The sequence below is a fragment of the Pteronotus mesoamericanus genome, unplaced genomic scaffold, assembly GCF_021234165.1.
Source record: "Pteronotus mesoamericanus isolate MK-2021 breed Mesoamerican mustached bat unplaced genomic scaffold, CSHL_Meso_final contig_73, whole genome shotgun sequence".
NCBI lineage: Eukaryota > Metazoa > Chordata > Mammalia > Chiroptera > Mormoopidae > Pteronotus > Pteronotus mesoamericanus.
This window is the reverse complement of record NW_026555245.1, coordinates 737,000-751,306: the sequence shown is the minus strand read 5'-3', so window position 1 is coordinate 751,306 and position 14,307 is coordinate 737,000. Positions and strand designations below refer to the sequence as shown.

Below are 14,307 nucleotides of genomic sequence, written 5' to 3'. Positions count from 1 at the left end.
TATATTGTTAGTCACTGTTTTTAAACTTAGCAATGTTACATAAGCATCTTTTTACATTTACATATTTTATAACATCTCTTTTAAGACTTTTTTTTTTGGAACAGTTTTAGACTTACAGAAAAAAATTGAGCATCTAGTACAGAGTTCCCATATTCTCCTAGCCCCATCACAGTTTCCCTTGTTATTAACACCTTGTATTAGTGTAGTACATTTAATGTTATAATTGATGAACCAATATTGATGTATTATCATTGAAGTCCAGAGTTTACAGTAAGGTCACTTTTCATGTTGTATAGTTCTATAGATTATTACAAATGCATAATGTCACGTATTCACTGTTATAGTATTATAAAGAATAGTTTTATGGCCCTAAGAATGCTCTGTACTCCACCTATTTGTCTCCCTTCCCCAACCACTGGCAACCACTTACAACGTCTATAATTTTGCCTTTTATAACATTCTTTTTTTCAAGTATATCCTATTGATTATGCTATTACAGTTGTCCCATTTCTTTTCTCCCCTTTATTCCTCTCTGCCATGCACCCCCCTCCCACAAGCATTCCCCCTCCCTTAGTTGATGTCCATGAGTCGTACATATAAGTCCTTTGGCTTCTCCATTTCCTATACTATTCTTAACATCCCCCTATTTTGTACCTCCCATTTAAGCTTCTTGTTCCCTGTACCTTCCCCCTCTTTTCTCTCCTCTCCCTCCCTGCTGATAACCCTCTATGTGATCTCCATTTCTGTGACTCTGCTCCTATTCTAGCTGTTGGCTTAGTTTGTTTTTTGTTTTTGTTTTAGGTTCAGTTAGACTGCTGATAATTGTCAGTTTATCATTTTATTGTTTATAGTTTTGATCTTCTTTTTCTTAGATAAGTCCCTTTAACATTTTGTATAGTAAGGTCTTGGTAATGATGAACTCCTTTAACTTGACCTTGTCTGGGAAGCACTTTATCTGTCCTTCCATTCTAATGATAGCTCTGCTAGACAGAGTAATCTTGGATGTAGGTCCCTGCCTTTCATGACTTTGAATACTTCTTTCCTGCTCCTTCTTGCCTGAAAGGTTTCTTTTGAGAAATCAGTTGATAGTCTTATGGGAACTCATTTGTAGGTAACGGTCTCCTTTTCTCTTGTTGCTCTTAAGATTCTCTCCTTATCTTCATCTTTGGCTAATGTAACTATGATGTGCCTTGGTATGTGCTTCCTTGGGTCCAAATTCTTTGGGACTCTTCGAGCTTCCTGGACTTCCTGGAAATCTATTTCCTTTGCCAGATTGAGGAAGTTCTCCTTCATTATTTTTCCAAATAAATTTTCAATTTCTTGCTCTTCCTCTTCTACTTCTGGCACTCCTATGATTTGGATGTTGGAATGTCCTGGAGGTACCTAATCCTCTCCACATTTTTTTTGAATTCTTGTTCCTTCATTCCATTGTGGATGACTGTTTATTTCTTCCTTCTGCTCCAAATGGTTGATTTGAGTCCCAGTTCCTTCCCTTCACTGTTGATTCCCTGTATATTTTTGTTTATTTCACTGCATAACCTTCACTTTTTCCTCTATTTTGTGACCATACTTAGCCATTTCTGTGAACATCCTGATTACCAGTGTTTTGTATTCTGCACCTGATAGCTTGGCTATCTCCTTGTTGCTTAGTTCTATTTTTGGAGCTTTGATCTGTTCTTTCATTTAGGTCTTATTTCTTTGTCTGAGCACACCTCTTACGTTGGAAGGAGTGGAGCCTTAGGTATTTGCCATGGTGGGGCAACCCAGGTCACTGGGTTGTGATGCTGTATGTGGTGCACGGGGCAGTCCAAGAGGGAACAATGCCACTTGCTTGGCTCTCAGCCACCTTTCAGTCACTTTCTCTGCTACCCCCAAGCAAACTGGATCCTTCTGGTGCTGATTCCTGGGTGGTTGGGTTTGTGTATGTTCTAGGATCCTGTGGGTCGTTCCAGTGAACACTCATGTGAGGGTGGGAGTTTTCCCCACTGCTGCAACCCCCACGTGTTTTTATAGCCAGAGGTTTTGAGGCTTTAGTTTCCTGTGCTGGAACCCTGGGTTGCGTGGTCTGTCTCATTCCCCAATCGTTCCTCCCGGTTTATTCGCATGCAAATGTGGGGCCGGAAGCCGCTGTCTCTCCCACCCAGTACTCCAGTCCCTGCCTTGCCATGCGTCCTGTCCACCCTGGCTGCCTATCTCTGCCCCTCCTACCAGTCTGGATGAGTGTTTCTTCTTTAACTCCTTGGTTGTTGAACTTCCATACAGTTTGATTTTCTGGTAGTTCTGGTTGTTTTTTATTTTTAAATTTGTTGTTGTCCTTTCTTTGGTTGTGCGAGGAGGCAAAATATATCTATGCCTCCATCTTGGCCCTACACCTACAACATCCTTTTTAATGGCTGCATAACATTGTGTCCTGTGGCTGGATAAATCCACTGATGTTGTTACATGACTTAAAGACAAGACTAGAGCCCTGACCATTGTTCAGTTGGTTGGGTGAGGTCCCACAGAGCAAAGTGATGCTGGTTAGATCCCTGGTTTGAGCACACTCTTAGGTTGCGGTTTGGAGGCAGCCAGTTGATTGATCAATTGATGTTTCTGTCTCACATTGATGTTTCTCTCCCTGTCTTTCCCCTCCTATCCTCGCTTTCTATAAAACAGACAGACAAACAGACAGACAAACAAGAAAGGCTAGAATGGTAGCAATAAACCTTAGATTCACAATAAGAGTAGTTCAAACTTTGCTGACCTAGCATAGATTCACCTGCCTACGTGTTCACACTTACCTATGTTTTTCAGTGTTTCATTATCTTTGGGCAAAGGAGCCTTTTAGATCTCACATACTACCTTGGAAACCAGAAGAAAACAGCTGGCATTCACTCTGATGGAAGAACAAAAGCAAAACTATAAACACCATCTGTCAATTTTTCCTTCCAAAGGAGTCTTTCCAAATTTCTGGGGGTTGTCTTTGCTAGCTCCTTGTCACAGCAGCACCAGAAGCAAATGAAATCATTAAGGTTTTAATGATTTTCTGAGTTAGGAGGCTGGGCTCCCAGGACTTCCTGTTGCACAGATGCATGTCCCCACAGGCTACCTTTACTCTGCTTCCATAGGTGCCAGTCTCCAACTTCTTAAGTAGGGCAGCCATGTATGGATGTGCACTTTGTGCTCTGCAAAAAAATGCCTGGCTGAGGGGTCCAGAGAGGGCTGAAATCCCACAGCACTCAATTTGCCAAAACATATAACCTGATGTTGCATCCAAACACAGAGGGTGCCTTTTTCTATCTTGCACAAAAGGAGTTTAGTGTAGTGCCTGGCCTTGTCCTGGAGCTCACTGAGATCATTTAACTCTATTGTAATTGTTTATATATTTGTCTTCATCCTAAGGTTCTTGATGACTGAAATCTGATCTTATTTAATGTTGGTTTCCATTGCAGCACGAGGTGTAGAGTAGACCTCAGTGTATTAGCTTAATATAGGGACAGGGTTCTTATAGCTCAGTGCCAGGTCAGTCTACCCATACCATTAAAATATAAAATTATTTTGTTACTATTACTATTTACTGTCGACTAATTGGCTTTTACTTTTTCTTACAGGATGACTCTTACCAAGTTTACTGCTGTGCTTTTTTTTTTTTTAACTGTTTCCTTTTCTTTGTTTTGTCTTTCTTTTTTTTAAACTAAGTTTTCTTCTTTTTTTCTCTTTTCAAAAAAAATTTGCCATCTTAACAATTTTATTTAAGATAGAGAAAGAGACATGGACACAAACAATGGTGTGGGGAATGACTGTGAAGGTAGGGAGCAGGAGGGGTGGAAGAGGGTGAAGGGGGGAAATTGGGAAGACTGTAATAGCATAAATAACAAATGAGTAAATAAATATATAAATAAAAATAAAAAAAATAAGAGAGAGAAACATTGATTTGTTGTTCCACTTACATATTCATTGGTTGATTCTTGCATGTGCCCTGATCAGGGATTGAACCCACAACTTTGGCACATTGGAATGATGCTCTAACCAACTGAGCTACCCAGTCAAGGCCTCTTCTGTTTTTCATACTGGTTCTCCATCTCCTTCATTGATTCTGTGAACAACTCCATAACACATTTTTTCTCACACCCACTCTCTCTTCTTTTTTTCTGAAAACTACCATTTCCCAGCTTTTTTGCTAACTGGATACTAGCCAGATTCAGTCAATGGGAGGTATAGGCAGGAGATTGAAGCATGGGAGAGAACATTCAGGGTAGTTTTTTCTCTTTCTTATGACTGTAGGAGTATTTTCCAGCAATGGCTGCCATCTTCTACATGGTTTATACTTCCCCTCCTTTCTTGGTCCTAAGTCTTGCTCTCTCCAGAGCCAAAATTGATAGTTTGGTATGTATTATTTTATGCACATATACATACATCTATGTAGTTGTTTTCTTTCTATAAAAATGAATACAATGTAACTTGCTTTTTTACTTCACAATATATTGTGATAGTCACTGTCAAGTTGCTCTACAGAAAGGTTTCACCAATTTATGCTGCCATTAACAGGGTATAAGAATGCTTTTTTCTCCATTTATGCCAACATCGGATATAATTAATCCTTTTTAACTGTTGCCAGTTTGTGAGGTGAAAACTGGGGTCTTGTTTCATTTTTAAAAATTATCAGTAACGTTGAACTTTTTCACTATTTTGTTCACTAGCTATTTGTGTTTCTTGTTTAGTAAATTGCCTCTTGAAAAAGTTACATCTTTATTTTTCTATTGAATCATCCTGTTTTTCTAATTGATTTGTAGGGGCTCTTTATAGTTTGGGGAAATTAACCCTTTTTCTGATATATAGGTGACAAATATTTTTTTCCAGGTTATGTTTTCATTTGTGTGTGGGGTTTTTTGCTTCTGTCAAAAAAAAAAAAAAATCTGTCAACCATTTCTTTTATGGCTTCTAAATTTGATGTCATGATTAGAAAGTTCTTCCCACCCATGATTCATAAAATATTCTATATTCTCTTCTAACATTTTATTTTTTATTGAATTTCTTTGAGGTGATACTGGTTAACAAAATTATATAGGTTTCCACTGCTCAATTCTATACCACACCATCTGTTTCTAAAATTTTAGAGTTGTTGTTATATTTCCATTTTCATGCTTTTGGAAAGTGAAATCATTTTTATGGTTATTAGGACAATTACATCTTACGATGGTCATAACATAGATCTCAGAATCAGAAGGAACCTCAGAGGTGACCCAGAGACCTGGGTCCTTAATTGTGACCTTGAGCTCATGAGGAATGGCAAAGGGTTTCAACCTGACCTCCAAGGTTCTCAGGATTCATCTTGACTTTTCTCTTGGATTTCACAGGAGAAAAGATGCCACTGACTTTATTTACAGCCTTAGAACTGTTAAATCCAAGCCAAGCCTCTTGCCTATTGGTTTCTCCAATTTTATTTCCCTCTGTTCTCCTACATACCCTTTGCCCTATTTACTGATTCTTAATTTCCCTGGAACTTTCCTCCATACATGCCTTTGCTCAGACTGCTCTGTTCTAATTGCTTTGGGCACCCTCCATTCTAATCTTTAAGGCCTAACTTAAATGCTTCCATTCTCCATAAAATCTTCTTTGATTTCTTAAGTCCACCTAAACACTCTATCCCTTCTACTCCTCAGGCATGGAATGTGTTACCTAGGAAACTCAGATGATTATCTGCCAGGTACCGTCATTATCTGTATAACTAAATGTCAAATTCCCTCACTTGACCTCCTTCAGAGCATGTTTGTAGACCCATGGTGCCTGACACACGGTAGAACTTAGTCAATGCTGGGTAGCTAAATGAATGAAAGATTGTAGAGCTGGTAATCTGTCCCTCCTGCCTCTGCTCTTAGTCTCCCCAAAATACTAGTGGTGTATGAAGGAAGGAAGAAAGAGTACAAAAAAGAGGGAGGATTGTGAGCTGGTACTCCATGGCCTGAATGCTGTTTCTAGACCAATGTCAGTTGCACTGAGATAGGCCAGACACAGGGCAGGGGTAATAGAGGACTAGCATCCTGTTCGGCCTTTTCTGGCCACAGGTTGAGTTACTACTGGGATATACACCTGGAAACTGACAGGTATGAGTCACTCCAAGGAAGGTGAAGAAGTATTTGTTTTTCCAGGTAATGTCCCCAGTTCTTTCCCATTTCTTTTTTTTTTCTCTCCCCCTGCTCCCCATTTTTTAAGGATGGGTTGCCTCCATGGTGGCTGGGTGGCACATAGTAGGCTGGCCCAGGAGTAGGTAGGTGGTCAGCAACATGGTCCACACTTAAAGCAAAAAGGCAGAAAAAGAAATATCATTCCATCAGGAGACTTAGGCTTATGGAGAATCTCAGGAAGTCCCTGTCCGATGGCGGAGACTTGTCTCTGGACTCAGGGAGTTAGGACTTCGAAGAGGAGAGGCACAGGCCCAGCCCTCCAAATTATCCTTCCTAATGGTCCATGGCACCATAGCCTTCTGACTCCTTTGCTGCTTCTCTGGTCATCAATTTTCCATCTTTTCCTCCGCTTCCCCTTTCCAAGTCCTATTTGTCAGTGTTCCAAAGGGTCCTATCCTCAGAAATTTTAATTAATCTGAATTTCCATTCTTCTAGCCAAAACTTGCAAGAATTTGACTCAGGTCAAAAACCTTAAAGTCATCCTGGGTCTTCTCATTTCCTCACCCCATGTAACTAATTTGTGAGCAAATTCTTATGGCTCTACCTTCAAAATGTACCCAGAACCTGACCATTTCAAATCATTTTCAGTCTGGATTACTGCAATAATCATTAAGTGCTTGCACATTTGCCCTTCTTGCTCAGTGTAGCAGCTTCAGTGATCCTACTACAGTGATCCTGCTAAAAAGTTAGATCATTGTCCTCTGCTCAAAACTTTCCAGTGGCTTTCAGCTCACTTAAGAGTCAAAACCAAAGTCCTTAAAATGATCTACAAGGCACTATGTGATATAGCCTCCTGTTACCTCTCTAACTTCATCTTCTATTATTCTTCTCTCTGCTCACTCCATTCCAGTCACACTGGGCTGCTTATTCTTCTTAGAACATAGAAGGTAACCTTCCATCTCAGGGCCTTTATATTTACTGTTTCCTTGCCTTGGCCGGGCATTTTCTTCTATAGCAACATGACTATTTACTTCCTCACTTCCTTAAGGTCTTTACTCAGATGTCACCTTTTCCTGGCCATCCTTTATAAATTTCAACCATGGATACCTTCGATTGTCTTTTTATGTGCTATATTCTTTTCCTTAACACCTATCACCATCATTATTATTAGTTATTTCCTCTAGAATGTAAGCTCTGTGAGAGCAGGATTTTTTTTTTTAAGGGGGGATGTCTCTTTTATATACTGCTGTATTTCCTGTATTTGTTCAATGAGTACCAATACATGACACATGTGTACTCATTACTTCTTTCCTGATCTCTAAGCTCACATTCCTTCCTGAATATATCTCCAGAAAATTTGCCCTCATCTTAATCTCAGTTTGGCCAGTTGAACCATTATTATCTTCCTTAGGCCTTTAATAAACCTTAGGTCTTTCTTGTTTCTGTTAGTAAGAGACCCTCAAAACTTGGCTCCTTAACCATGATTTCTCCTTCCTTAGAGCAGGTCTCTTAATCTTGTTGAGTCAGTCTCCTAAATCTTGTTCCAGTTCATCCCCTGGTCTCCATCCCACTATTCCTGCTTTTAGTTCAGGTATGAGTTCTTTTACTCAATGCAGAATGCTGTCATGTAGTTTCCAATTTATTTTATTCACTGCTACCATTTTAATTCTCTGATGAAGAGCTTTGCTTAGTTCACTGCTCTCTCCACAAATCTTCTGTGGCTATCCATTATCTGTTGAATTACATAGGCAAATAATACAGAAATGATAATTTGTTATTTTTTGCTCACTTTAACACTCTCTTTCTGGAACTCTCTCATTGTGAGTTAAAATTGCTGCACCTTCCAAAGCACATGTATTATCTCCTTTGGAGATGTGGGGAGAAAACAAGACTGGCCAATTAGACACCGAGAGTACACACTCTTGACCTACCCAGAAAATGTAGATGTAAATCTTTCTAATCCCTTAGTCAAAAGACAATTTTTCCAGGTCAACTGGAAAAAAAAGTTATCCTCTGACTTTTCATAGAGTTAAATGTTTATTCTTCTATTTCTCCCACCATTTAGGAACTTTTGGGAACTATGAGTCATCTCATTCAGTAATGAATCCTCCATCCCGATTCCAGAATACATCCAATAAAGGCAGAAGGCAGTAAAAGTTTAGGATCGGATTACCTGGTTTACACTGGGTAAATGTCAGAATTGGAGGGTTTAGAGGTCACCTTTCAACCCGTTCATTTGTAAATGGGGAAAGCGAGGCCATTACCAGAAATGCTAGGACTCGTACCAGGTCACTGACCCGGGACCAGAAGCCAGACATCCCAATTCCCAAGTAGGTCTCGTTGGTAAACCTTTGTGCTTCCCTTTGCGTTTCAAGCATCTCGGTTCCCGCCAGATATCTACTGCACCCATCTCAGTAGTGTATTAGTCCCCTTAACCTGACCTCATTTTTCCGAATTTTATTTGTCTTGCCTCTTCAACTCTGGTCCCTAAATTTCAACCCTTCTCCCTAAACCCGCTTGTCCAGCCCCTAAGCCTTACCCTCTCATTGACCCCGTCTTTCCTTCCCTCCCTTCGGGTTGGCAGGATTCACCCGTTCCAATTGCAACGCTCCAGGTAGCAGGAGTTCAGCACCAGAAGAGACATTAGCTACGTCACCATCGGCTCCTCCCATTGGCCCAGGGGCGTGGAGTGTAGCGTCAATACGTCAGACGCCCAAAGGGGCGGGGCGGTAGGGAAAGAAGGAGGGAAGTAGGGCTTCAACATGGCGGCTGTGGTACTGGTTGTGGCTTCGGTGACGGCCTGGGCCGGGGCGGGCAGAGTTGAAGGTGGTGGCGTTTGCTCTCCCTAGGGGCCGTCAGGAGCTCAGCGGAGACCGAGCCTGGGAGGTCGGCCTGCGCTAGCACCTTTCGGGTTTTGGGACGGCAGCTGTGGTGGCGTTCAGGTGAGGGGGGGGGGCCTCTGTTTGAGGGAAGGGGAGAGGGGCGGAGTTGGGGGGTAGGGCGCCGGTACCGGGAGACAGATGGGGGAGGGAAGCTGGGAAAGAGGCTAGCGGCCCCGCTGGATGAAAGGAGATGCCGCTGAGGGAGTGGGAGTGAGAAGAGGTCAGAGATCCGGACTTGGGGAAGGTTCAGGGAGATGGTCGGAGTGAGTTGAAAGGGGAGGAGGGCAGATGGGTTGTGGGAAAATGAGTTCGGATTAAGGGGACTAATAAACTACCGGAAGATAGGTGCTGTAGACCTCTAGCTTGGAGTGAGAGCTTGGTGGGAATTAGAGGATGCCGGGGGAGGGGGGTCCAGGTTTTAGTAAAGAAGGTAAGTGATGTAGAGTTGAGGGTGAACTGGGGTTGTGAGGTGCAGATTTAGTTCTCCCTGAGGTGATGAGATTTGGGAGAAAGGGAGAACATACCCGGGGAGGGTAATATTTGGGGATATCTTTGACTTTATCATGTTTTCTCCAGGTATGTTTTTCTTGCCACTTCTGTTGTTACCTGTACAGTCCACCTGTGCCTCTGAAACAACCCCAGATCTTTCTTTTGGAACATCAAGTTACAGTTTATTTGATCTATATCAGTGCTTTGGTCTTAGTGTTGTTGCCACATGTACTGGTTTCCAGAGTAGCCTCTTAAAAGTATATGGGTGAACATAAAAATATTTTATATTAAACTGAAACTTTTGAGAGTTGTTCGACAACACGAAATGTTGCAAACCGGATTTGGTAATTTAGTTAACTATTAAATATTTTGTGTTCTAACTCCACTTACTAGTGCTTTCTCTCTTTCTTCAATTGTGTATTAGTGTGTGAGAATTTGGATACATATGATAGACCTTTCTCTTTAAAAATTTTTTCAGATATAATGATGGGAAAAACACGGCACTTAGTCTTTAGTGATAGCTAGCTAGCTCCTTCTAGTTAATGTCTCAGACAAGTTAAACTGAAAGTTTCTGTATTATTTTGTAGCAAAGACTGAAATGTCCAAAGTTTCAAGAATTACATTGTCTACATTATTATTTTGGATTAACTTATTTTTAAAGGAAATTTTATAAATTAAATTTTTGTTTCTAATCCTTTTCATTCGTTTTATTTTGACACTTATTGATACCTAGTGTGTGTTGCATTAATAAATCATAATTATGGAGATGGGAATGTTAATGTTTCTTTAGTAATCATTTCTATCATTGCATAGTAAATAACTTGCTATGGCCTCATTGGAAGATAAAGTGTTATTTTAGAAATGAAGACAGAGGAAGAAAATTAAAGTATGTGAATATAAGAACTTCCTGAATTTTTCTTTTGTATTTGACTCATGACCTCATCATGGAACATTTTACGTATATCTGAAAGATTTTTATCTTTCATTTTGATTTTGAAGAAGATAGTAATAGTATCCTGATAAAATAATATTAGGTGTATAGACATTTCTCATCAATGGTTAATAGTTCGCATTTCTTGGACTGGCAAATGTCACTTTATCTTGTGTATCTTTTATGTCTTGACTAGAGTAAGGTATTTAAAATGAGATTTCTGAGGTTTAGTGACTAAAATTCCCTCAAGTATTTTCAGCATTGTAGATGTATTTTCATTAACCAAGAGTGTAGATACCAGCATTATAAATATTTCCTGTTCTTTAATTATACTGTTGAATGTTTTGAGGTTTTTCACATGTAGATTATTTTAGTGTAAATTTTTTTCCCAACAGACCAACCCAAACCCTCCCCTGCACCCCCAAACCAACCATCAGTTCATCATTAGGTAATTTTCTTTAGACAGTCTTTCTCAATAAATGCATCAAATAGTATTGCAGTTTCTTAAGTATTAAATAAGCTTTTTTTAAGAAAAAAACAACAACACTTGACCAACTTTCTCTTCCTTCCTTCCCATCCTCCCTCCCTTCTTCCATCCTCACCTCAGGATATGTTTATTGATTTGAGAGAGAGAGAGAGATAGAAACATTGATTGGTTGCCTCTTGTGAATGACTCAACTGGGGATGGAGAATCGAACCCTTAAACCAGGTGTGTGCCCTGATCAGGAATTAAACCACTAACCTTTTGGTGTACAGGATGATGCTCCAGCCAACTGAGCCACTGGTCATGGCAGAATCTAATTTCTTACAGGAAAGAGCATTTCAGTTACAGAAAGAATGAAGGGATTGCGTTTCTAACCTGTAGCCCACAATTTCTTGTAATTTTGGAAAATAATTTGAATGTAAGAGTAATGTTTTCCTATAAATTGAAAATTAAAATTCAGGCTTAAAAATTTTAGGTGAGGGTAGCAAGATTTACAAAGGGAAAGGTGCCAGCACTTGGCCTATGCTAATGACCTAGGCATTGTGAAGCATTTTACATAATCTCATTTAATCCATACTGTTTAACTAGGTAGGCAGTTTGTGATATGCATCCTTTTAAGATGTTGAGGATCAGAGAAGTTGAGTAATTTAGGTAACTAAGGTTACAGGGATAAAATGGTAGTATCTACCAACTTTAAAGGACGCTACTGCATCTCTTGCACCATTTTGCCCCTCTTAGGTGGTCACAGCGCCATTCTATATAATTCCTATCAAGGAAATTGTGTAAGCACTAGTTTTAAAGTAATGCTATTTTAAACTACTTGTTCTCACTGAAATAGTGGTGTTACTGGAATGATATATAGTTCACTAAAAAGTTTCTTTTTCTAAAGATTTTATTTATTTTTAGACAGAGGGAAGGAAGGGAGAGAGGGAGAGAAACATTGATGTGAGAAACATTGATCAGTTGTCTCTTCTATGTTCCCGACTGGGGGCTGAACCTGAAACCCAGGCATGTGCACTGATCAGGAATTGAACCAGTGACCTTTTACTTTGTGGATGACGCCCAACCAAATGAGCCACACCGGTTAGGGCAGTTCATTAAAATTTTAGTCAATTAAGATGTCACCAGTATTCTAGGAGGAAATGAATACCTGAATATTTTGTACTTAACAAACTAGAGAAACTGGATAAGGGACTAAAACTTTTCTCTGTTTGTATTGCTGAGTCAGGTTGGATCCTGTTCATTAAGGGCCAAAATTTGTATTCAGCAGTATTCTGAATGTATTTCCAGAATTCTGGATTGGTAATCATCAGATGATTAATGCTTACCAAACTCTTCCAGTTTTTGAGTCACTGGATTGGTTCATGATAAATGTGAATATTGTGCTTACTGAGTCAGAAGCCAGCAAGTGTGTTTTTTTTTTTTTCACTTCCTCCCCAACACTTGATATTGTCAGACTTTTTTTTTAATCCTCACCTGATGATATGTTTTATTAATTTTAGAGAGAAAGGAAGGCGGGGGGAGAGAAAGAAAGGGAAAGAGAAACATTGATGTGAGAGAGAAACATGGTTGGTTGCCTCCTGTATGCACCTTCAGGGATCGAACCCGCACCTAAATATGTACCCTGACTGGAGATTGAACCCACAATCTTTTGATGTACTGAATGACTGCTCAACCAGCTAAGTCACCTAACCAGGGCAATGTTGTCGGACTTTAAAATTTTTTTCTAATCTAGTGAGTTTGAAATGGTATCCTTTATGTTTTTATTCACATTTCCTGAATTGAGCATCTTTTCATATATTCGTAGGCCATTTGTGTATCTTATGTGAAGTTTTGTGCCTATTTTTATTTTGAGTTTTTTCCTGATTGATTTTGAAGAATTCTTTATATATTATGTATATTAATTATTAGTTAATTTATGGGTTCCAAATATACTCTCAGTTTGTGATTTGTTTTTTCATCTCTTCCTAGTCTTTTCTAGGAAAAAGTTTGTAATTTTGGGAAAAAGTTTGTAATTTTAATGAATTGAAATTTTCAGTCTCTTTTTCTCTATGGTTTGTAGCATACAGGGGTGGGCAAAAGTAGGTTTACAGTTGTGTATATGTGAAACAGTTAATAAAGCTATTGTAATAATTGTAACCCGTATGTCTTTTTCCATACGAACAACTATAAACCTGCTTTTGCTCACCCTGTATTTAGGAAATACTCTTCTTCTAGACATGCTATTTTAATAAATACAATAGTGTATCCATCTGTGATGTGGCATCTAATCTGACATTTGGTCCTCATACCATGTTTGTTTGATTACAAAGGCAAACATCTCAGGAGTTGCATTCCTATTGAATTTGGAGTTTTAAAAGCAGCTGGAATTGTGCCTTATACACAGATTACATATATTTTTCAAAATTGGGAAACCAACAGATTGATGATTGAGATGTGTGTTTTACTTAATTTTTTAAAAAGAACTTATTTATTTTTAGAGAATGGGAAAGGGAGAGAGAAAGAGAGCGAGAGAATCATCCATTGGCTGTCTCTCGCACACCCCCAGCCAGGGACCGTGGGACCGTGGGACCCAGGGACCCAGCCCACAACCCAGGCTTGTGCCCTGATTGGGAATCAAACCAATGATCTTTTGGTTTGTGTGAGGATGCCCACCTCACTGAACCACATTAGTCAGGGCCTAAATGTTAATAATGTGGTTTCACAAGTGAGAGTCTTTTATGTGGACAATATTAGATACAGTTCATAATGAATCACTCAGCCTACGCATTTAGCATTTCTACCAAAATATTTTCAGAAAGATTTTTTTGATGTCTAGTTCTTACAGTGTAAGGCTTTATTAAGAATAATTGTGGATTGTGGAAGAGCTGATGTGGAAACATCCTAGAAGTTTTTAAATTTATTTTCAGGTATTCAGTATTATATAGTTAGGATAAATTCTGTGGAATGTAATTATGTGGTCACGTAAAAACAAATATGTGAATTTTGATAGTTAAACAATAGCTTGTTCATGTGTATTTTAAAGGGTGGGTATAAAGTTCATTTAAATTCCATTAGATACATTTAAAAAATGAAGTAATTGAGTTATTTTCAATGCTGAAAAAATTACATCTATTTAAAGTTATGAATATTTTTAAACACTAGAATATATGTGAGGGAGCATGTAGTTTTTCTCTCTTTTTAAAAATGTATTAATTTTAGAGAGAGGACAGGCAGAGAGAGAGGGAAAGAGATAGAGATACACGTTTGTTGTTCCACTTATGTATGCATTCACTGGTTGATTCTTGTATGTGCCCTGACTTAGGATAGAACCTGCAACCTTGGCATGTTGGGATGATGCTCTTAATAATTGAGCTACCTGGACAAGGCTCTGTTTCTTTGTTTTTAAACTTTTTGCCCAGTTCCTTGGACTTGTGT

The 14,307-nt window shown here is 39.2% G+C and overlaps 1 protein-coding gene across 1 annotated transcript in view; it reads left to right on the top strand.

Annotated features, from left to right (window-relative positions):
* Positions 1-8,841: 8,841 nt before the first annotated feature.
* UBAP1 (ubiquitin associated protein 1) overlaps positions 8,842-14,307 on the top strand; it is a 65,546-nt gene continuing 60,080 nt past the window's right edge. The window contains exon 1 of the mRNA XM_054582908.1: positions 8,842-9,046. The gene's annotated coding sequence lies outside the window, so the exon portion shown is untranslated. The remainder of the gene's footprint in view (positions 9,047-14,307) is intronic.